We start from the raw sequence: 25419 nt of genomic DNA on the forward strand, positions 1-25419 counted from the left end.
CTGAAAGCTGTCTTCCGTATATCCTCATCCCTAATCCTCATCTGATGATACCCAGACTTAAGATCAATCTTGGAGAACCAAGATGCACCCTGAAGTTGATCAAATAAATCGTCAATCCTTGGCAAAGAATAACGATTCTTCACCGTCATCTTGTTCACCTCCCTATAATCAATGCACATGCTGTTTGATCCGTCTTTCTTTTTCACGAAAAGAATCGGTGCACCCCACGGGGAACTACTCGGACGTATGCATCCCCGGTCTAGCAGCTCTTGAAGCTACATAAGTAACTCCTACATCTTGGGTGGCGCCAACCGATATGGTGCCTTCGCGATCGGGGCGGCACCCGGTACCAAGTCAATACGAAACTCCACTTGCGTCTCTAGAGGCACTCCTGGCAATTCTTCGGGAAATACGTCCTGAATTTCCTGAACCACTGGCACACTGTCTATATCCGTTACCACCTCTATTCGGGTGCTGCACATGCCTCCTCTGCGGTGAACTAGAAGGCTTTGCTCTTCGCCACTGGCGCCTATGCCCGGACCTGATGTTCATTAGTAATCCTCAATGTAGCAGGAATGAGTGTCGCCACCTGTCCTACTGCTACTAAACTTGGACACTGGGACCTCTTGTGGCCCCTCTGATTACACTGAAAGCATATCATATCAAATATTGTCATGGTAGTAGTGGTATCACTACAATCTTTGCTGACATGACCAGTTCATCCGTATTTGAAGCAGCCCGAACTACCCACCCTACATGTCCCCTCATGCGACCTACCACACTTGCTGCAACGGCCTCGATCCTATTGGCCCTTCCCTTAGGAATCTACATTGGGCTTCTTGCCCAAACCCTACAGACTAGATGTCGCATCTTGTTTCCTCTTCCTATCCATATCTAAATCAATCTCTCTCTCCTAAGCCCTAGCAATCATATCCTCCAGCATTTTGCAGTTCGATAGGTTCACAAACTGGCGAATATCACTCCTCAACATCTCATGGTACCGGGCCTTTTTTATCTCCTCGTCCGCCACATACTGTGGATCAAGAAGGGCCCTCTCCCTGAATATAGCGGTGATCTCCGTCACCGTCTCAGTCATTGTCGGAGATCCTGGAACTCTCTAGCAAGCTGCTACACCTCAATCACAGGTGCAAACTCGGCCCTGAACTTGGCCAAAAAGTCACTCCAAGTCATTGGATCAAGATTTGCATCATCTCCAACGGTATGTTCGACCTCCTACCACCAGTCGTGTTCTCTATCCTTCAGAAGACAGTAAGCAAGTCAGACCTTGTCCCCCTCAGTACACAAACTCGTACGTAAGGCATTGGCGACATCAGCCAACCACCTGCTACTAGCAAGGGGTCCCGAGCCTCATGATAGTTCAAAGCTCCATAAGCTCGGAACTCCCTGAATTTCATCGTGTGTACCCCCATCATGGCCACCATCTCAGTACGGAAAGCACTCAACCTGTCGTCAAGAATCTAAAAAATGCCCTCCTTGACCGTATCAATGATCACAGGAGTTTGATCCAATATACTACGCTTGATCTTAGATGAAATGAACTCCTTCATCTGATCATTGAGCTGCCCAACTCCAAATCCCAAGCCTTATCCCTCATCGACGCCAGAGCTGCGAACTGGTCTCATGCATAGTGTCACCATACTGAAAATACACCATAACAAACATCAGTACTCTCATCATAACTCGAGGGATCACACATACTACAAGTTCCTTGGATTCATCTCATCCCTCCTTCATTCGAGTACGAATCCATTGCTTTCAATAGTACAGGCCCATACTACCTTCCACATCTATCCGTACTTTCCTCAAGAGCTGCCTCGACTCCACCACGTCCCTTATCACTACTATTGTTTCACACGCTAATCTCATCCTAGGCTTGCCCTAGGGAAATCCAAATTCACTCTCCTCCGTCAGCTGCATAAGAAGTCCCTGATATCTCCCCTAAGTGGCTCACGAATACCATTACATATCACTAAGAGCAGATAATTATACGAATGAGAGGTCCTACCTTACAACGGTTAGACTTAGACAAGAGTTGCGAATTAGAGTAAACCTAACCTGCTTAAATTATTTACTCCTCGTAATAATTTGATAGGTCATAAGTGGTTTGGGCTAGACAAATATATGTATAGGTCTTTATAGGATCTTGGTCTTGTATTGTACATTTTGGTGTTGTTTGCGGTTTTGTTGGGGTTTACGGCCATGAACCGTGTTCCCAGCCAGCCTGTCCCTATAAATAGTGACCGGGTTTGTTAGAGTAGGGTGACATAATCAGAGGTGTTCACGGTCATAGTGTGTGTTCTCAAGGTGTACCAGATGTATCTTCTAATAGACATGTGCATTGCTTGATAATCTTCTTCTTCTTCTTCATTCTTGTTCTTATCTGGTTTGGATCATTGAATTGGGACTCTACAATTGGTATCAGAGCAAATTCAATGTCAAAACAGATTCAAGTCCCGTTTTCGGTTGAAGGAGTTTCTGTATTCTTCATTGTTCAAGATTGTTTCTACATCTGATCGTGTTTTCAAGCCTAAGGGAATCGAAATCTGATAAAAACAATGATTTTCATTAAAATCTGGGAGTTTATGGTTTAATTTGTTGAAGGGTGTATGGCCGCAAATGCGAAATTCATCCGTAAACCATTCATATTTAAGAACTGTAAACAGTTTCTAGACCGTAATTGACTACTTGACTGTGAACCATTCATCAAGTGTTGACCGTAAAAACATCTTGAACCGTAAAGGCATTGTTTGGCCATAATCGGTTGAACTATGATTGTGTTGGATTAATGTCTAATTCCATAACTATAATTGGTAAGACTTGACCCGACCCGACATGGTCCATTTGGGTTGCATGGCATCATGCATTTGGATTGACTAAAATGAGAGAAATAACACTTAAGGTTTGGTAATATATTATAAGTTCTAATATATTAATAAGATTATTTAATTAGTATTGATCAAGAATTAATCTAGAATTAATTAAGTGATCGAAAGAAGACCAATTAAATATATGGGTTGATTGTGTAAATCATCCATACTTTTCTAGTGGGCTAAGACTCCATGGATTATCATGTTGGGCTAAAACCCATAGGATGCTCCATGGTGTATTTGAACCCATGGATCCAAGGAAATGGAAAGCCATGACAATTAGGGTTTACCCTAATTGTGACACTATATAAAGATCATATTCTTGGGAAAAATCGGAATATCTGTAATAGTAAGGGCTAGCCGATTTCATGAAGTGCTCCATTTCTTTCAAGTCATTTCAAGTGCATTTGGTGTTGTGTGAACCATTTGAGGTGTCACACTTGGGGAACTAGGCACTCAAGCTTCATGAAGACAAATTACAACAAAGAGGTATGTATTCTAACTTGTTATATTACTATGTATCAATGTTTTGGTATGCTAGATAGGATAATACCTTGAATATTCATATTTGCATGTATAATAGAGAAAACATAGATCCAAGGTCTTTAGGGTTGCATGTACACTTAGGATTGTTAGAATGCTCATAACCCAACAGTGGTATCAGAGCCTAGGCTTGTTTTCTTGTTATACTTGCAAAATTGGCAGAAAAATCAAATTTTTGTGATGTCTACTCAGCAGACTCGCCAAGGTCATGAAGGGACTCGACGAGTCCAAGGCAAAATGCATCCAACTCGCCGAGTTGGTTCATGCACTCGACGAGTTGGACCCCCAAACAACATATCTTCGACTGGTTTGGCTAGAACTGGACTAGGAACATTACACTAAGTTGTTTTTGACCTTATAAACTTGTTTTTGATGTGGTAATGTTCATACTAATCCAATTTCAAAGATAATTATCAATAGATTCATGTTTTGTGTTAGTTTAAGTGTTATGCTAATTACATGAAAAAGGTTGATTAAATTATCTTTGTTCTTATGAGTTGCTTAGATTAATAGGAAAAGTTATATGAAACTGTTGTTTTCAATCCATTTTAATCTAAGAGTTGATTCTTGAATGTGATTTTGTAACTTGTCCTCAGGTTATATGAAAAGTCACATTTAAGAATCATAAAACTCATAAATATTTCATAAGCTATGAATAAAAGAAAAGTCACATACTTTTAAGAGTTTAAAGTCTTCCATAACTTGTCCTCAAGTTATGGAACTTGAAGAGTTTTTTAATTAAAACTACTTTAAACAAATAAGTTATGAAATTGAATAGTTTCAAAACTTGCCTTCATGTTTTGGAATTTGTAAATTTTTCCCTCATGATTACTTTAATTCCAAGTTAAGCCCTTACAATTTTAAAAGTTAAAATTCAACCCTTATACTTTATAATATTGTAAGTTAATGATATTTATATATATGTATAAGAGCAAGTCAGTCATACCGTTAGTAGGCCTCATTCACGAAGCCAGTCTATAAGAGGGGTATAAGGTTACTGCTTATAAAATGGCAATTTAATGGGTGTCCACTCTCACCCACCACTTCCTTGACCAGTGGAGGGTCGTTAGCCAAATGGGTAGGACAAGGACTATAATTCTCTCTTCATTAAAAGTATTAATGATAAATACTAAGTAATTAAACTCTTATTAATACCCAATCTTAGTTACTTAGGAAAATGTGAATTTTGTGGTAACCCATGAAATTACACTTTGCACTTTGCTTAAGTAGGTTAGTGGAGCGTGTGTGGTTAACCGGCACACTAGCTTGATTTAACAAGGTTGGCAAAGGGTAACTTAATGTTTATCATAGTATCGGTGGTGCGCGTGTGGTTAACCGGCACATCGATTGAGGGGTAAATATATTAAGGGTACCAAGTATATTTACATGGTTATTCACACCTTGTTTTGTGATCCTTGGCATCCCAGTCATAAAACATGAAGGGCACACTTGAGATTGAAACATGTCATTGAAAAGTTCAATGAAACTGAAAAGAATTTAGGAGTTTCAAAAACCAATTAAAACCTAATAGTACATTTCGTTTATCTTGGTGGAAATTGGTGAATCGTCATTCACCTACCTTCAAATATTTTATTGCTAGGATTACGGCATCCCTCTTCCAAGTTATAAAATAGTTTTTTGGGTCCTAGCCTTAATATTTCATATTGGGTGTTATATTATGGACTTTAAATCAACTATCTTGAATATCTCCCTAAAGATGTCTAGTTCAGACATCTATGATCTTCCTAAATCTCTTGGAACTTCACTTCCTCCACCTCCTCCAGTTATACTCCCTAACCCACAAGTTCTTGAAAAAGTTTAAGGTCACTCAAGGCCTATTGGCAAGAAAGGTCTATGTGTGATCACATCTTGGAGATGAAGTCACATATTGACAAGCTGGGAGAGTTGGGTGTCAAAGTCTTGAGAAAGTTAGATGTTCAATCACTTTCTAAGTCACATAGTGAGTTCATTTAGGACTACTATGAAACAGACTATGACATGACCCTTAATGATCTTATCTATTTGTGTGGTGCTACTGAATCAGCAATGATTTGAGGACTAGTAAAGCAAATTATGATTAGAAGATCAACTTCCTAAACCTTCAATGGACATTGACAATGGTAACATTAGGATATCTAGAAAAGGCTTTCTCTTCCCAATGGAAAGGGATTGGCCATTGTCAACTCGGTTGACCAAATGGTAAAGAGAAGGCTAAGTCTGTGGTAGTCCCATGTACTATTACCAAAGGGTACATATGTTAAGTTGGCAAAGGGAGGGGCATTGATTGTGAAGCTGCCAAATTTACCTAAGGATGTTAAAGTCAATAAGTTTGACTGTAGTTCAGGTAAAGTCCATTGTCTAACTCTGTTAAGCTCCTATTTGGAGATTCTTATTACATAATGTGACTGAGTCACAGGGTGATGTTATAAGAATCAAAGAAAAGAGAGAAAGCTTAAAAGAAGTATATGATGATTCTGATCGCGAAGATGGATTTCGATCGCATCAGAATTTTGAGCAGTTGCTTAAGAAGTTATGATATATTGCTTAGGAATAGATAACAACAAGTTTTCATATGTATTGTAAGGATAAGTGTTTCCAAAAAGCTTTTAAAATAAAAGGAAATTTATGATGTTATTTATTTTAAGTATCCTTACAATGAAATTTGTGAAAAATTGTTGCTTATATGATTACATTGCTAGTAATATAGGAAAATGGTTTTGATTCTTTCATTTGTGGTAGTGTCTAAATTTACCAAATATGGAAAGTTTCTCATCACCCAAGTTTAAATTGGACCGAAACTTGGAATCGTACAAGTTGTATAGTATGATGAATGAGAACTTTCAAGCATTGGAAAATTAAGACTAATTACTTATTCACATGGAAATGTGAGTTAAGTAAAGGACTAAGGGATCGAGTACACATTCTTGTGCACTGGTCAAGCCCACCACAAATAATCATTAAGACTATTCGTCATGATTTACTAAAGTTTAGTAAATATGGATATACTTATAAGTTCAAGTATAATTCTGAAACATTGAAACAGTTTCAATGTATGGCAGAGCGAATAAGAAGAATCAAATTATGGCAGAAAGATAAAAGTTTCTCAAATATGAAAAGATGGGAGAGTACTTTATGATATATGATCATCTTAATGATTAAGAGACCTTATCAAAATTCATCATCTAAGTGCATTCTGATAGCTAAGAAGAGGAGTTATGAATTAGTGAAGTGGTTAAATCAAGAAGATGATTCATACCTTGTTCCAAAAACAATTCTTAGAGACATACTCCAAGACTGTAAATTGAGTGACATATCTTACAGGAAGGTTTGTAAACACTAGTCAAATGTAAGAGTAAAAAGTATCCTACTCTTGTACATTTGAAATTGGTAAGTTGTGATGTTTTGGATAAAACAAATACCAGCTAAGGCCAATTGTGTGAAATGTTTGTCTTGATAAAGAATCCAAACTATCTCTTGAATATTTGGCAAGTGAGTCTTATATGTCAAGAGGAAAGTGGGAGCTTAAAGGTCTTGAAAGTCTCATGAATTAATCAAGAGTAAAACCTGAAGTTCTTCACTAGCCCACGACTTGAGGTTTATAACCTATCGTGTTGACATTTCTGTGCCCATACCAGTTAAAGTTGGCTATACATTTGAAGTTCTGCATGTTCTCAATTGTTTGCATAAAAACTTGGAAGCAATGGCGGGCCCTTGTGCTGCCAGGTGGTGAGAATTTAAGATTGCACTAGTTCAGTCCATATGAATTTGAAATTGTCACTAACCCTGTCTTGTGAATGTGGTTTTGACAAAATTCACATGGAAAGGAACACATACACCATAAAAATCTAAGGGTCATAAAGTTTCTCTCCGATTCATGAAAAATGATGGTGATGAAACACTTCCACCAAATAGATTTTAAGTAGATAGCAATCTTTACATTCTCAAAGTCGTTAGTGGAGCGTGCGTGGTTAACCGGCACACATACATGGACTTATGAGAAATGGCAAGGGTCTAAACAATTGAGACTATGATTACGACATCCCTTTTCATAGTTCTAAAATTGTTTAGACATACGTGTGAGCTATCTAAGATAAAGTGTATGATTTTGATTAAGTATTATCAAAGCAATCTCGTATCAGAAATCTGAACTTTGGTAAGAAAGTCAATAAAGTATTGACTTCTAGAAGACTAGTTGTTTTCTGGATACATGTCAAAGCTAGTGGGAGCATAAGTGTTATGCTAATAATCATCATGTTAGTGGGAGCATGATAATTATTATTAGTATTGCAAGTTAGCAATGTTAATTATAGAAAACAAAAGTTTCAATTCATGATGTTGGAGGGGTTGAAAATGTTGTTTTGCTATAATTAAGAGAGAGGAAATTATACTTCATTTTAATTCTAAAAGCTTAGATTGAGGTTTTAATCATCTTTAGTCAAAGATATATATGAATTTTGTGTTGGAATGGCTCAACATAAGGAAATTCTATATATGGGTCTATTATTTGCGTTTTAAATTCAATCATGATTACGACATCCCTTTTCATAATCTGAATTATGAGAACTTGGCAAATAGAAATAGAAATATTGTAGCAAAAGACTTGACTAGTGTCATGTATTTATGTGAGACATCATGAATTGTGTCCCATATGCTTTGGGTATGGGATCGATTGCATGTACTATAATATTTATCTTTTCTAAATTTTCCAAATGCCTGGGGCATTTTGGAGGGAAAAAGGTCTAGAATTGGATATGATTAAAATGATTAAGCATTGTCAAGGACAAATCTAAGGTTTACCAAAAATTGGTTGCTCAGGGACAGTTAGAAGTATAGTGTTAACTTTTGAAGGACCATATTGACAAATTCTGAAAAGAGGCAACTCTTATTCAGAAATGATAGTTTAGATGGAATATGGAAAGTGTTTCATAATTGGAAGTTATTCAACCTGTGAAAGATTAGGAAAAAAAACTTAGTGCAAGAAGCATGTTCAAAGCAATGCATACTTTGAACATAAGACTTTGTGTCCATGGAGTAGTCCTTTATTGGAATACTCTGTAATGGTTGTTGACAAATCTTTGTGACTTCATACATGTTCATTACAAGAGGGTAGTCCATATAAGTTTGAATCTAACAGATTTCGGTAAATGCACAGTGACATAAGAACATGGTTTGGCATGCGGAATTAGAGATTACACAATGAACATAGTGATTTGGGTGTTCAAGAGATGTATTGATTGTATATGGTGTTACAAAAAGGATCTAGATCTAGACTACATAAATAACACAAACTTACACACTTAACTTTTGCACCTCTAAAGCACCTCTACAAGTGGAGAAACCCACCTTATATAGAGGTGTTTAGATGTCTCTCTCTCACTCTCACTAACTCATGGGTCTAAAGGCTAAAGCACCACATGCAAGTGGGTTTTACAAAAGTCAAACAATTACAAAGTCATACATGAATAACTTTGCACCCCAACATATTCCCCCTCAAAGTTAGGAATGAATAACCCACTTCAATTCTTCCAAAATTGAGCAACTACGTGGTTCGAGCCTCAAAGGTGACACATGTCGAAACAAACTTCAATCTTCAATTCTTCCATGATTCTTCAATTTGGGCTCTAGGATGTGAGACCATACAAACCGAGCAGCAACGAATGATTAACTCCAAATAATCACCCAAAAGTTGCGCATAAAAACACACCCCAAAAATCTTCAACAAAACCAAATCCATTTCGAATACATCATTTCCGAACTTCCAATTGCATCATCTCGTAGGCTTCAAAACTTCAAGATCACTTCGGTCTTCAAATCCGCGTAATGTGAAAAATTCAAGTTCGAATTTCCATATAAAACTTCTCCCCCTTTTTATAATCGAAATTTTGATTATAAAACTCCCAAGGAAAAAGAACGTGCTCTATTCGGAATTTTTCATGTCAAAACTCCCCTAAACATGTGGCATAAACTTTGTGTTTCAATCTGGCAAAAAAATTATCAATTTTTAGCTTCGTTCACGGTTCGCCTTTGACAAAATTTATCAAAAATGGGTAGAAATTGTCAATTTCAAAATTCTGCAGTGACCCGGTGTACCCAAAACAACAAAATATACAAAACTCTCCCCCTTTTTCAAATATGGGTAAAAAGCATCAATTTATATAAACTGTAGGGGCCTGAAATGCACTTTCTTCAATTTTCAACAAAAAACATTCTTTTTCCGAATTTGGGTGCAAACTGCCAAAAATTCGAAGCCTTAGGGACTATTTTCGAAAATTCTGCCACAAATCATACCAAGAATCCCGAAAATATACAAAGCTCCAAAAAATTTTCGAATTTGGGTGAAAAGTGTCAAACATTCAAAACTTGCTTTAATTTTCGAAGTGTCAAAAATTCAAAGGTTCAAGGATCAATTTCGAAACTTTGTCATTTCCTTTCGATTCATACGATGCTTGATCATTCATACGAAGAATTGACCAATTCGTACCAAAGTTGAGGGATCTTTTTCAAAAATTGGTCTTCTTCTTTAATTTTCCCAAATGTACGCTTCGTATGAAACCAAAATACCCTTCGAACAAAGTCCAAACACCCCCTTCGTTCAAATCCTTTATACCCATCGTATCATTTACAATACAAAGCCAACGTCGATTGCCAAATTTTCGTTAGTTGAGTTCTTCCCAAATCATTGACATTAACTTCGATATTGAACAACTCAAATCAACTATCAAACATGAAATTAAACCAATCGCAGTTCGTTATCAAACACTCGATTTTAACACAAATCAAACCATCAAAACTGTCGACATCATCATTCTTCGTTCCAGATCTATGCTTTCCCAAATCAAACCTGATTTCGTACAATCGTTTTATAAATGACCCCAAAATCGATCACCAGACACCAATCGACAACCCTCAACTGATTTCACTGCCTTCGAAATCAATCTTATATTTATCGTTCTTCGTTTTTTTTCATCACAACAACTCGATATCAAACCATCGATTCGCTATCAACCAATAAAGCAACATAGAATCGATTTCTTTCTCATGTATACCTTCGAACATTGACTGTCAATTTCAAATCCAAATCGAAACTTTGATTGATTTGGTCACAATCACATAATCAACCATCGATTTTGAATTTTAACATACTTTCGATTTCAAATCACCAAAATCGTTTCCGATCTCATGAAGTCAGAATCAGTTCAACAAACATGAATAAAGAATAGATCGACAAAAAAGAAACACAAATTGCGGAATAAGATTTATAGATTTGCACAGTTCAGAATATATGATTCAAACGATTTTAGATTGATAAATCGCTGAATAAGATAGAGAAACAAATTTAGATTCGATGAATTCAGAGGGTGTTTGGATAAATGCATTTTTAGCTTAATTAGCTTATTGCTTATTGCTTATTGTGGTGGGAATAAACATTTTTTTAAAATGTGTTTGGATTAGTTTATTGCGGTGGGAATAAACAATAAGCAATAAGCATTTGAAGTGTTTGGCAAATAAGACAGCTTATATGAGTAAAATGACTAATAAGCAATAAGCAATAAGCAATCCCCTTGCTTATTAAAATCAGCTTATTTAGCTTATTCCCACCGCAATAAGCTAATTTTTTAAGCATCCTATCCAAACACTTAAATTAGCTTATTGTGGTGAAAATAAGCAATAAGCAATAAGCTGTCATTTTTTTCCCTATCCAAACACCCTCTCAAGTCGGTATTGGGCTCCAATGAATATGAATAGTAACATATGATGATTTGGGCTCTTGATGAATAGTATTTAGATTTCTCAAGATGGGCTCCATAAACAGTAAATTTCGAATGTTTATAAAACGAGGAACAGTAAAGATTTGGCAAAATAAATATAAAATGAAAATTTGATTTAGATTTTAGTAATAGATCTAAAAAAATTTATTGGATCATCAATTGGATTGAAATGGATTTGATCCAATTAGGAAAATCGATCAAAAATACAATAACGTATCACACGAATCAACGAGATTAAGAGAGATCATAGAGAGAGACTTATCAAAATTGTTCAAATTGTGACAAATGTTGCCAAACCGAGAATCGTTCTTCAAAAATCACCTTGATCTTGAAGACCCGCTCTGATACCAATTGTAGTGACATAAGAACATGGTTTGCATGCGGAATTAATGATTGCACAATGAAAATGGTGATTTGGGTGTTCAAGAGATGTATTAATTTTATATGGTGTTACAAAAAGGATCTAGATCTAGACTACATAAATAACACACACTTACACATTCAACTTTTACACCTCTAAAGCACATCTTTACAAGTGGACAAACCCACCTTATATAGAGGTGTTTACATGTCTCTCTCTCACTCTCACTAACTCATGGGTCTAAAGGCTAATGCACCAAATGCAAGTGGGTTTTACAAAATTCAAACAATTATAAAGTCATACATGAATAACTTTGCAACCCAACAAAATGGCAGGAATTTGGATTTTTTTTTTTTACATTTACGATAAGAATTTGGGAGTGTGAAATTAGAATCATTGAAATTATGCTCAATTGGTTTATTTCACAAAGTAAGGATCGTAGACAAACATAGAGTTATTCTTGTGTTTACATGTCTCACTCTCACTAACTCATAGGGTGTTCTATTATGTTCTGAGACCATATTGGATTCGATTATTCTTGTGTTTCACCTTGCATGTTTTGACTTCCAGAATAACTAGGTTATTCTTCTCGAATGACTAAGTTATTCAAACCATCCACAGTCGATAATACGTTGGAAGTAAGTATTAATGTAAGACTGTCATGAATGGGTCTGTAGTTTGTCTGGGACAAAGGGGCTACAGTGTTCATGAGTACTCCTGGAATAAGGGATTCGAGTATTGAATTCAACCCAGCTCATTTGAATCACTTCATGGATTTTATCACGAGTGATCATGAGATGATAATATCTTATATTCTTCAAACCTAGAGAAATGAGTTGTTATTATGAGTTGGTTATACATTGATTGCGCGAAAACGCATAGGTAACTCGATGTTATAAAATATGCCTTTGTGTATGATTTAACAAGTAGTAAAACAAGCCATATGAGTCGAAGTTTATCCGTTCCTTTTACCTTTGAGATAAAAGCGATATATGTGGGCCCCTCGATGATTTAGTGATGATACACGTGAGTGCTTGGCCAAGCCAGGACTGATTTGATCTGTTCAATCAGTCAGTCGTCATAAATCGGAAATCGGGAAACAACAAATGGACATAGAGAATGATTTATAATCCATGTCTCAGTCCATATGATATCTAGAATGGAGGAATATATGATCCCTTATCTAATGGACAAGTCATTGACAAAGGTCAGAGTTCATCTACACGGTCAGAGTTCAATAGAAGCTTTTGAGAGCTACGATTGCTAGTCAGGTTATGAAGTCATACTTGCAATAATAGTTTTAGACTTATCCTAGTAGGAGACTGTTGGATTAATGTCTAAGTCTATAACTATAATTGGTAAGACTTGACCCGGCCCGACATGGTCCATTTGGGTTGCATGGCATCATGCATTTGGATTGACTAAAATGAGAGAAATAACAATTAAGGTTTGGTAATTTATAATAAGTTCAAATATATTAATAAGATTATTTAATTAGTATTGATCAAGAATTAATCTAGAATTAATTAAGTGATCAAAAGAAGACTAATTAAATATATGGGTTGATTCTGTAAATCATCCATACTTTTATAGTGGGCTAAGACTCCATGGATTATCAAGTTGGGCTAAAACCCATAGGAAGCTCCATGGATGCTCCATGGTGTATTTGAACCCATAGATCCAAGGAAATGGAAAGCCATGACAGTTAGGGTTTAACCTAATTGTGACACTATATAAAGATCATATTCTTGGGAAAAATCGTCCAATATGTGTGATAGAAAGGGCTAGCCAACTTCATGAAGTGTTCCATTTCTTTCAAGTCATTTCAAGTGCATTTGGTGTTGTGTGAACCATTTGAGGTGTCACACTTGGGGCACTAGGCACTCAAGCTTTAGGAAGACAAGTTACAACAAAGAGGTATGTATTCTAACTTGTTATATTACTATGTATCAATTTTTGGGTATGCTAGTTAGGATAATACCTTGGATATTCATATTTGCATGTATAATAGAGAAAACATAGATCCAAGGTATTTAGGGTTAGATGTACACTTAGGAGTGTTAGAACGCTCATAACCCAAAAAATTGAGTGTACGACCATAAACCGATTCCTGCCGTAAACACTATTATTGTTGTAACATTTTTTTTAAGTACCTTTATTTAATCAAGAAAAAAAAACAGAACAAACAAAATAAAAAATGGATTCACAAAACTCTCACCAAGAACTTGATTCTGTTATGGGCACAACCACACGCTTCCCACGTTTGTTATCTACTGAGGGTTTCCCGGAATGGAAATATCGTATGGAAAAATATATCAAGATGAAACGTTCCAAGATTTCGTGATGCTTCTTGAGAGGACCTATCAGAATCACCACAACACTCCCAGATGAAACGATCGTTGATAAGAATGCCGAAGACTATACTGATGAAGAATTTGATAAAGTTGAACAGCAAGAGAAAGCAATTGCCACACTCACTATGGCTTTGTCACCAGAGATTTCTCAGGGTTTCCATGAATACACGTTTGTGAAGGCTCTATGGGAGGCACTATTCGGAGTTTATGAAGGAAATGAGGACATGAAACAAAGTCGCCATGATATGTTGAGAGAAATGTTTAACATGTTCAATCATATTTTGGGAGAATCTCTTGAGGCTCAACTTCATAGGTTCATCACTCTAACAACTAAGATGAGCTCTGCAGGTATCTTGGTCACCAAGTCTAAAATAAACAAGAAGTTGCTTAATTCACCGTCGAAGTCATGGGACATGAACGTGTCTGTGATTAATAAGACGAAGGACCTTAACCGTCTGAGTCTAGCTGAAAACATTGAAATTATTAAAGCTTGTGATATGGATGACAAGCAAAGGGAGATTAATCACATCAATTCATAGTCCACTGCTAATCTCGGGATTCTATCCAACAATGCTTTCTCATCCCCTCAAGTTCAACCATTTGTTGCACCTCAACCATCATCATATGCCACTCCATCCATGCACAATGTTCAACCTATGGTAACTTATACACAAGTTGCTTTTTCTTCAAAAGCTTTAGCTCCTGCCCCAAAGAAAATGATGAAGATTTGGCTCTTGATATCGGTCTTGTCAACTGCCACAAGGATTTCGTGGCTGGCGAGCTACCTCCTCAACCATCTTTTTCTGATTTGGATCGAATCCTAAAGATGTTGAGGAAATGGACATCACATGGAAAATTGCTATGACGGTGTTCAGAGCCAAACAGATCTCCAAGAAGACTTGAAAAAATAATTGGGGAATGAATGCTGAAAAGAAGGTAGGTTTCAACAAAGGCAAACTCTGATGCTTCAACTGCCATGAACCTGGCCATTTTTTCAGAGACTGTCTGAAGCCTGACCGGAAGGAGAACAATGCAAGAATGATGGTGCCAGTAAGTAATAGCAGAGGAGCTACCATCAACAAACAGACTCGGAATCTTGCTGTGGTGGCTCAATCATTTGACTGGGACGACCAAATTCAGGCCCTAAACATCTCGGGACCTGAAAATGTGCATGTTGCCCAGATCAATGACATTGTAGAAGGAGAAGCTGAGGTGGATCTGGAGGCGGAAATGATGGAAATACAAATTGCATTCATGGTTCAAACTACCCCAGAGCCTGCAAAGTCAGAGGTCAGTGAAATCATTTTTTCTCAATCTTGTATTAAAACTATCAAATTTTTACGTGAACAGGATAATTTGATGTGCAGAGAGATAGAGGAACTAACTTATGAGGGGTACCAACTTAGGAAAGGATAGAAACCATTGAAAGATCAATTAGAGGCCAAGAAAAATGATTATAAGAAATTACAGGCAGAATACAGTGACAAGTGTGTTCATTATAAATATATTAAAAAGGATTTTGATGCTATAATTGCGGAACTTTACACATTGAAGACTCGTTTTGCAAATGCTGATTTTAACTTCAAGAAATTCAATGTGTCAAGTGAAAGAGTTGCAACAATAATTGAACATCAAATGCAATGGAAGGACCAGAAGCAAGTAGGAATATGTTATGAGAGTGTCCTTCCCCCATTCAATCACAATTACACCGCCATTCCATTATCTCAAGCTGATATACACCGAGAACGATTTATGGTATATGGTAAACCAGCTACTGAACAGGCAACAACATGTAGTGCTAGGAAATTAGATACTAACGTTTCTTATAAATGTGGTGCTGCTTTTGTCAAATCTACTAAATCTGACACTAGCACATCCACATCTTCTACACTTTTTGCACAATCTGACTCATGCACTTGCACGTATGGGAAGGTTAGAAAGGAAAATAAGAGCACGAAATCTATTAAATGTGGTACTAGGTCCAATGATAATAAGCAAATATGTTTCAATTTGGGTACTACCGGCCACATTGGTCGCAATTTGTCCCAACAGGACATTTGTGCATTTTTCTACACCGAGGAAAGAAAACGAGTCTCGAGGAAGGTCTCTAACAAGAAAGTACTCGAGATCTCATCTTCGTAACGACGATCGGAAAGTTAATAATGATTCAAAAAAGGGTTGATTTTAAAACGAACACACATGTTTTCACAAAACAAGCCATAGGTGCTTTGCCAAAATCGAATGAGGCTAAGCCAAAGTCGATTTCTGTGACAACCCGAAATTTCCATTCGTACAAACCCTACAGTCAAGCATTTCAATTAAAAGCCAAACACATTTTTGCTAATTTTCAGCCGGTTTAAAGTCTGTTTGAGTGTTTTTAATATTAATTCTTCAAACAAACGAATAAAAGGAAGGATATTCTAGGATTATGGGGTAACAATAAATCAATCAACACCTTAATGAGGTGTTCACGGCCAAACATGAGGAGTTTGGGCCGTGAACCCTCTCTTGGCCGTGAACTCATGCATATAGCATGAGTTTACTGTTCATTTCCCCATTTCCCAACTTCCAAGGACTTCACTAACTGTAAGCCAAAGCCCATCAAAAAGAATGGCGGAGTCATTGCCCTCTAGTAATGGTTCGAAAAGACAGAGTCGATCTTCGAGATTTGCTCCTACCCTGCAGCGAGTAAGGTCAAGTACGCTGCTTGCACCTTCAAAGAAAAATCCCTGACATGGTAGAATAGCCATGTTAAGTCACTAACTCTTATAGTGGCAAATGACATGGACTAGGAGAATCTAAAAAAGCTCATGATCGAGGAATACTACCCGCAGGGCGAAATCCAGAAGTTAGAACAGGAACTATGGGGCCTAACCATGAAGGGCTCCGACATAGTTTCGTATACCGCCAGATGCAGCGAGCTGGTGGCCCTTTGTCCTAACATGGTTCCCACGGAGGGAAAGAAGATAGAGAGATATATATGGGGGTTGTTGCCTCTGGTTCAGGGGAATGTTTTAGCTTCAAACCCCACTACCTTCGATAGTGCCAAGCGATAAGTAAAACGTCTCATTGACCATGGGGTCCGTACCCCGTCATCAACAACAACCTTAGCCATCTCTGAACCCTCCAAGACCGATGACAACAAGCGAAAGTCTTGGGATGATAAGAAGAAACGTAAAGCTGCCAAAAAGCAGCAGATTGTGGTGGTGCATGCCGCGATAGCACCTGTCACTACTGCTCTAGTGAAGCAGTACACTAGGAACTTGCTGAAGTGCAACAAATGGAACTTCCAACCACACTGGTCCCTGCCGAGAAATGTAGTGCTCTAACTGCAAGAAAAAGGGACACACTGTTCGCTTCTGCAGAGCCCCGACAAGGCCAATCAACCAAGTTCCAGGAACTGGTGTGACCCAGTCTTGTTACGGATGTGGCGAAGTGGGTCACTACAAAAGGGACTGCCCCAAGGCAGGAAATGCTGGTGGACCGGGAAGAGTTTTGGCTATATGCCACAAGGAAGCAGTTTCTGACCCTACGGTGGTGACTGGTATGTTTCTCCTTGAAAACTCTTATGCATGCATACTATTTGATAGTGGGACAGAGAGAAGTTTCGTGAACCAGGAATTTGCTCGCTTACTTAAAAAACAACCATGCTCACTTAAAGAACCGTTCACTGTAGAAATGGATAACGGAAAAACTGAGAGCACTAGTAATATATACATAGGATGTACTCTAACTCTAGATAGTCATTCCTTTCAAATCGACCTCATGCCGGTCACAATTAAAAGTTTCGACGTCATCATCGGCATGGATTGGTTGAGTCTGCACCATGCCGACATCATGTGTTATGAAAAGGTTGTTTGCCTTAATCTTCCATTTAACGAAACTCTTATTATCTACGACGACAAAACCGACACAAGCCTTAGCATCATTTCAAGTATTCAAGCTCAAAAGTACCTACGTAAAGAATATCGTGCATTCCTTGCACACGTTGTTGATACAAGCCAAGAAACCAAAGACCTGAAGAACATCCCCATAGTATGCGACTTTCCTGACATCATTCCGGAAGAACTACCAGGGTTACCTCCGCAACGACAAGTCGAGTTCTGAATCGACTTAGTTCCGGGAGCTACCCCAGTAGCCAAATCGCCCTATCGTCTAGCACTAGCCGAGATGCAGGAACTGTCTGGTCAACTTAACGAACTGCTCAACACAAGTTTTATTAGACCAAGCATCTCACCATGGGGAGCACCGGTTTTGTTCGTGAAGAAGAAAGATGGATCGTTCTATATGTGTATCAACTACAGAGATCTCAACAAGCTAACTGTTAAAAATCATTACCCTCTGCCTCGTATAGACGATTTGTTCGACCAACTGTAAGGGGCGAATTACTTTTCAAAGATTGATCTGAGATCCGGGTATCACCAGTTGCGAGTGTTAGAGGAGGATGTTCCAAAGACAGCCTTCCGAACTCGATACGGACACTACGAGTTCGTAGGGATGCCATTCGGATTGAAAAATGCGCCCGAAGTATTCATGGATTTAATGAATAGGGTGTGTCGTCCTTATTTGGATTAGTTCGTCATTGTATTCATAGATGACATACTTATCTACTCCCGAAGTAAGGAAGAACAAAGTAAACACCTACGACTGATCTTGGAAACACCACGATCAGAGAAACTCTATGCTAAGTTCTCGAAATGCGAATTTTGGATCCGAAGGGTCAAATTCCTAGGACACGTGGTTAGCAAAGAGGGAATCCACGTGGACCCATCCAAAATTAAGGCCAATGAGAACTGGTCAGCACTAAAGACGCCTACAGAAATTTGTCAATTTCTAGGCATCGTTGGCTACTACTGCAGATTCGTATAGAAATTCTCCCGGATTGCGAAGCCTCTTATAATGTTGACCCAGAAGGGTGTCGCCTTTGACTGGGAAGAGAAACAAGAGAAGGCATTTCAAACGTTGAAACGAGCCTTGTGCACCGCACCGATACTATCCCTTCCCGAAGGAATAGAAGACTTCGTAGTCTACTGCGATGCGTCAAATCAAGGACTCGGATGTGTTCTGATGCAACGAGGTAAGGTCATTGCCTATGCCTCAAGACAGCTGAAGACACATGAGGTGAACTACACCACACACGATCTTGAGTTAGGAGCAGTTGTGTTTGCTCTGAAGATCTAGAGGCACTACCTGTATGGTACAAAAAGCACAATCTTTACGGACCAAAAGAGCCTACAACACATATTCAACCAGAAGCAACTAAATATGAGACAACGACGATGGGTCGATCTAGTCAATGACTACGAATGCGAAATTCATTATCATCCAGGTAACGCCAATCTAGTAGCAGACGCCCTAAGTCGGAAGGAATATTTTGGTCGAAGAGTCAAATCATTGACCATGACTATCCATTCGCACCTGTCCACACAAATCAAAGAGGCTCAACTCGAGGCCTTGAAACCCGAAAATGTGGCAGGTGAATCCCTACGAGGGATGGAGAAGAATCTGGTAGTCAAGGGTGGCAGAGCCTTATTCCTCATGGACCGGATCTGGACACTGAAACATGGTGGCTTCAGAGACTTGGTCATGACCGAGGCGCACAAAACTAGATATTCTGTCCACCTGGGTTCAGATAATATGTATCTGGATCTTAAAAAGCTATACTGGTGGCCTAACATGAAATCAGATATTGCTACCTTCCTGAGTAGATGCCTTACTTGCGCAAAGGTAAAGGTCGAATACTAGAAACCATCAGGTTTACTTCAACAACTGGAGATATTAGAGTGGAAATGGGAGCTGATTACTATGGACTTCATAACCAAGTTGCCCAAGACAACGGGTGGACTTGATACCATTTGGGTCATCATCGATAGATTGACCAAATCCGCGCATTTCCTACCAATCAAAGAGACTGACAAAATAGAGAAGCTTACAAGAACTTACATTTAGGAAATCATACGACTGCAAGGTGTCCCTATATCCATTATATCCGATAGAAATAGTAGGTTCACTTCGAGGTTCTGGAAGTCGCTACAAAGTTCCCTAGGGACGAGGTTGGATATAAGTACAACTTACCACCCACAGACCGACAGACAAAGTGAGAGAACTATCCAACCACTAGAAGATATGCTGAGAGCCTGTGTGATTGATTTTCGGAAGGCATGGGATACTCACTTACCCCTTGTCGAATTTTCCTACAACAATAGTTATCACACGGGCATAAAAGCTGCTCCATTTGAAGCCCTCTATTGCCGGAAGTGCAGATCCCCTCCTTGCTGCGCCGAAGTGGGTGACACACCGTTAGCTAAAGGATGAGTTCCTGACAGCGCTCTCACAGGTCCGAAGATCATTCTGGAAACAACAGAGAAAATCGTTCAAATTCAAGAACGATTGAATCCTCTAGAGACCGACAAAAAAGTTACGCAGACAAGCGAAGGAAACCTTTGGAATTCCAGGTGGGAGACCGCATTCTCTTGAAAGTCTCACCCTGGAAGGGCTTGATACGCTTCGGAAAGTGTGGAAAGCCAAATCCAAGATACATAGGGCCATTCGAGATTTTTGCTAGAATTGGCCCTGTAGCTTGCAAACTCAACCTACCCCGCAAACTCAGTAATGTACATTCTACATTCCACGTCTCAAACATGAAAAAGTGTCTGTCCGATGAGACTCTTGTAATCCCACTCGAATAGATTGAGATCAACAAGAGCCTCAACTTCGTGGAAGAACCTATAGAGATCATGGACCGTGAGGTCAAACAGACTAAGCAAAGCCGCATCCCGATAGTGAAGGTTCGCTGGAATGCCAAGCGAGGACCGGAATTCACATGGGAGCGCGAGGATCAAATGAAATTGAATTATCCTCATCTTTTTGCTTAGTTATTTGTAACTACTTTATTGCTTAAACTCTAATTTCGGGACAAAATTCCCTCTAACATGGGGATGATGTGACAACCCGAAATTTCCATTCGTACAAACCCTACAGTCAAGCATTTCAATTAAAGCCAAGCACATTTCTGCTAATTTTTAGCCGGTTTAAAGTCCATTTGAGTGTTTTTAATATTAATTCTTCAAACGAACGAATAAAAGGAAGTATATTCTAGGATTATGGGGTAACAATAAATCAATCAACACCTTAATGAGGTGTTCACGACCAAACATGAGGAGTTTGGGCCGTGAACCCTCTCTTGGCCGTGAACTCATGCATATAGCATGATTTTACTCTTCATTTCCCCATTTCCCAACTTCAAAGCTCAAGAACATCAACTTCTCTCTCAAGCATCATAACACCTTTCTTCCAATCTTCCAAAAACATAAGTCTTTCTTCCTTTGATTTGTTGTTATAATACTTCATCTAGTTGTTATACATGATTTCATCCATGAAATCTTCCCTTTTTCATAGATCTTCAAGTGTTCTTCAAAACACCAAGAACACCACGAACACACACTAGTGTTCTTGGACCTTAAACACCCAAACAAGCATCTATATTGTAAGTACTCTTGTCCTATCTTGTTGTATACTAGAATGAACTTTTTTACACCTTAGAAACATCAAGAAATACGGAATGGAAGGGGGTTTACGGCCAGGGCACCTCCCAAGGCTGTAAACTCTATAGAAGGGTGCAAAGTTTCCCTAAACTCCTTCCTAATGCTTAGAACCTGGACTAGAACCATTCACCATTGAGCTAAGGACCTTAAACTACAAGTTTGTGGAGTTTGCCATGGGTTTACGGCCGTAAACCCACTAGGGCCGTAAACCCTAGGCCGTAAACTCCATGGGATTTGGTCCTTGGGTCGTGAACCCCAAAGCAATGCATTACATCCCTTTGATGCAACCCAATGTCCTTCTAACACTTAAACCAAAGTGTTTTCCATACTTTAGGGTGTTTATACTTACTTAATTAGTGTTATAATCACTAATTAGATGCATACATATGTCTTTACATGTTAATAGGATCATTGTGTGTGTTCAATTCTTGACTTGACACCTAGCACCTTGTCCAACACTTCCATCCAAACCACTCGCTACAGGTGAGTTCATACCCCTTAATCAACCTTTTTAAATGTTTTTAAATGATTATATGGGGGGAATACAAGTTGAATCATATTAGTTATTATATTAATCTCAGGTGATTAATAACTAGCAAACAATGAAATTACTATACATTTAACTGTTTTGTCAAGAAAACTACTTCAAAATGATTAGCAAACGCTTTTACATGTTAAACTCTTTATAAAGCTTAGTCTCATTTACCAAATCTTACTTTCAATTCTTTTAAACTTCTATATTGTCAAAACTATGTCTAATGCATATATAGTTATATAAGTAAGGTTGAAGGACTTAGGACTGATAATACACTCTAATTCATGTTCCTTGTTTGGTTGTGGACTTGGAGTACCCTATTGTTTATCCGAGTGTCGTTTGATCCTTAGTTATGTATCATGTATATATGTATAAGTCATAATAGCTTTTATCTCAGTTCAATACATTGAGTTATGCAAACAATTCTACTAATAAACTATAATAGGAATAGTTTAGGAAGATACTATTAAGTAATTCTAGTACTATGAAACATACAAAGAGTCAATTCATACATGAGTTAGAACATACTATTGTAAGGAATAAACAAGAACATATACATATACATATACAAAGAAGAGAACATATACATATACATATACAAAGAAGAGAACATATACATATACATATACAAAGAAGATAACATATACATATACATTTACAAGTAAACAGAAGGAACATACACAAACATAACAATTAGAATATGAGATTTACTTCTACATGACGCGGATTCCACTGAAGTCATGTTGGTAACCAGAGTCTCCTGGAGGGTGAGCGGGCATTGTGTGTATAGATCTATACGGGACAGACTATCCCGCACCCTGACTGTTAGCTACAGTCCTAGGCCGACCAAGCCGATGGGGTGACAAATGTCACATTTATTTTCGATGTCTTTCATCGTCGTGTTTCTTCAGCCGTCAATCAGTATGGTTAGAAATCTCACCTTACCTTATAATTCATTGGCTTTAAGGTAAGTAGTAGCACAGTAGTTTTCGCATATAAAACTACAGTTTATAATATTTTCTTAATACATTTACCTTGAAATGTTTTCTCATTAAACGATAATGTACAAACTATACTTTGATAAAGATAGTTAGACTTGGGAAAAATACATACTCTTACAAACAAACAAACCGAACATTGAGTCTTGGTAGAAGTCTACATTCTTAGTAGAAATTATGGGATTTTCTAGGAAGATACGAACATTTTACAAACGGTTTTACAAACATTTACAATGAACATTTTACTAACAGTGAACACTTACAACTGTACTACAAACATTTACAAGCTTTTACATTCAAACAGTTACAAACATTTTTATACAAATAAGGACACTAAAATGCTTATGAACTCACCAACTTTAATGTTGATAAACTCTTTCAAAATAACTTGTATTCTTAAGTCATCAGTAGAAAGGTACCGAGGCCAGCTTTTGAGAATATGGAGCACATACAAGACTCATCTTTTGTTTTGATTCATATTTTTTTGGTGTCTTATAAACTATACAGAACACTCTTGTATTAAATTACACTATTTAATGCAATGGATGATGTTGTTTGCTTTTTTACTATTGTTTTGTGTTATGATACTGTACATGACATCCTCCACCCCAGAACGTTTCCACCGTTCCGGTTTTGGGGTGTGAGAATTTCGTCAAAGGGTGCATCTGGATCTTCGATTAATTCTAGTTGAAAATCTAAACGCTGAAAGCAAAAGAAAAATATTTCAGAATCACCTGTGAATTCTTCAAAACCTAAATATCAGTGGGTGCCCAAATCTACACTTGGTTAATCATCGTCATCCTCTGAAAGTGTTTCTGATAATGATGCAAAATTTAACAATCAAAAAGATAAATCTGTGAATGTTAAGAGTAAACTTCGGGTTGTAATGACCTGGGTCCCCAAATCTAAATAATCCCACTCATTGTGCAGGAACAACTATGGAGGAATGCCACCAGACCATGGTATGTCGACAACGGTTATTCCATGCATATGACAGGAGGCATCTCCCAGTTACACAACATTTAAAACTGTAATGGGGTATAAGTTTCCGTTGAGGGAGGGGGTGGCGGAAAAATCACTCAAAAAGTAACAGTTTCCAATGGAGTGTTGATCTTCGAGAATGTCAACTACACACCCGAGTTAAAGCACAATCTGTTGAGCTTCTCTCAAATTTGTGACAAGGGTTACTTGACACATTTTACCGTCAAGCAATGTCTAATTCTAAAGCTAGGCATTGTCATCCTTGATGATTGGATTCTTGTAAAATCTAAACGGGACGAAAATGCGTATATCCTTGACATGAATACCAATCTTCCTGAACAAGTCACTTGCCTCTTCTCAAAATTTTCCGAGCACAATGCTATGTTGTGGCACCGAAGACCCGGGCATGCTAACGCAAAGTACCTGAATCACCTTCAAAGAATGACATAGTGCGTGGGCTTCCTGTCAAGGATTTTAACCCGTTTGAAAAGTGTGTGGCATGCGCCCAAGGAAAGCATCACAGAAAGCCACACCTGTCAAAACATATCAATTCGATCAACTAGGTGCTCCAATTGTTGCATACGTACTTATTTTGTCCGGTGAACGTCCTCAACATCAACATAAACTCATATTGTCCGGTTGTGATCGATGATTTCTCGCAGTTCACGTAGGTATTCTTTTTTTCCAACAAGGTTGGGGTTGCTGACCTGATTAAGAAGTGTATTATGATGATAGAGAACCAGACCAACCACCAGGTGAAGTCGCTCAGAACTGACAACGGGACGGAATTCAAGAATACTATTCTCAATCGTTTTTGTGCAGAAAAAGGGATAATGCGTCAATACAGTGCCGTTCGCACACCGCAACAAAATGGTGTTGCTGAGCGGAGGAATCGAACATTGCAAAACGCTGCAAGGACAATGTTATGTGACTCCAAACTACTGGTTTTCTTTTGGTCCGAGGCAATCAACACGGCGTGTTATGCTCAGAATCGTGTTCCGATCAACAAAGCTCAGATGAAGACTCCATACAAAATTCTCTATGGTCACGAGCCATCTGTTAGTCACGTCTGTATCTTTGGTTGTCCTTGCACCCTCCTTCATCTGGAATCCAACCTCAAATTCAACGCTAAATCCGATGATTGTTACTTTGTGGGGTATGCTGCTCGCACAACATACAAGGTCTACAACAAGAAGATAAAGCAAATTGTAGAATCCTTTGACGTGTGCTGGTTGGAGGAGAACGAGACTGATGGGTTTTATACAAACAATCCTAAGTGTGCATGCAACCCTAGTTTGGATCTATGTTTTCACTATTAGATACACAACATTATGAACACAAGAATAAAACCCTAATGTGCATTGCTATTTTCGAAATCAACATACAAGATTGAATTACAAACCTCTAGTTGTTATATTGCAATAACAACTTAAATCTTCAAATCCT

This window comes from Lactuca sativa, chromosome 3 (assembly GCF_002870075.4).
Source record: "Lactuca sativa cultivar Salinas chromosome 3, Lsat_Salinas_v11, whole genome shotgun sequence".
Taxonomy (NCBI): domain Eukaryota; kingdom Viridiplantae; phylum Streptophyta; class Magnoliopsida; order Asterales; family Asteraceae; genus Lactuca; species Lactuca sativa.